This window comes from Salvelinus sp. IW2-2015, unplaced genomic scaffold, assembly GCF_002910315.2.
Source record: "Salvelinus sp. IW2-2015 unplaced genomic scaffold, ASM291031v2 Un_scaffold6359, whole genome shotgun sequence".
In the NCBI taxonomy this organism is placed as follows: domain Eukaryota; kingdom Metazoa; phylum Chordata; class Actinopteri; order Salmoniformes; family Salmonidae; genus Salvelinus; species Salvelinus sp. IW2-2015.
In genome coordinates this window covers 25,095-25,972 of record NW_019947622.1, presented here as the reverse complement: position 1 = coordinate 25,972, position 878 = coordinate 25,095, and positions in this window count along the sequence as shown.

Sequence of the window (878 nt, the reverse complement as noted above, 5' to 3'; positions counted from 1 at the left end):
AAGCCTCCCCCTTTTTCCTCCAAACATAACAATGGTCATTATGGTCAAACAGTTTCTATTTTTGTTTCATCAGACCAGAGGACATTTCTCTAAAAAGTTACGATCTTTGTCCCCATGTGTGCAGTTGCAAACCGTAGTCATGGCTTTTTTATGGCTGTATTGGGAGCAGTGGCTTCTTCCTTGCTGAGAGGCCTTTCAGGTTATTGTCGATATAGGACTCGTTTTACTGTGGATATAGATACTTTTGAACCTGTTTTCCTCCAGCACTCACAAGGTCATTTGCTGTTGTTCTGGGATTGATTTGCACTTTTTCCACCAAAGTACGTTCATCCTCTAGGAGACAGAACACGGTCTCCTTCCTGAGCGCGTATGATTGGCTGCGTGGTCCATGGTGTATTACTTGCGTACTATTGTTTGTACAAGATGAACGTGGTTACTTTCAGGCGTTTGGAAAATTGCTCCCAAGTATGAACCAGAACTTGTGGAGGTCTACAATTTTTCTGGTCTTGGCTGATTTATTATAGATTTTTCCATGATGCTCAAGCAAAAGAGGCACTGAGTTTGAAGGTAGGCCTTGAAATACATCCACAGGTACACCTCCAATTGACTCAAATTATGTCAATTAGCCTATCAAAGCTTCTAAAGCCATGACATAATTTCCTGGAATTTTACAAGCTGTTTAAAGGCACAGTAAAACTTAGTGTATGTTAAACATCCTGACCCACCTGGATTGTGATACAGTGAATTATAAGTGAAATAATCTGTCTGTAAAGAGTGGTTGAAAAACAAGTTTAATTACTCCAACCTAAGTGTATGTAACTTCCAACTTCAACTGTACAATCTGTATTCCATACCCAGTCGTTATTTTCCCTCTGAAA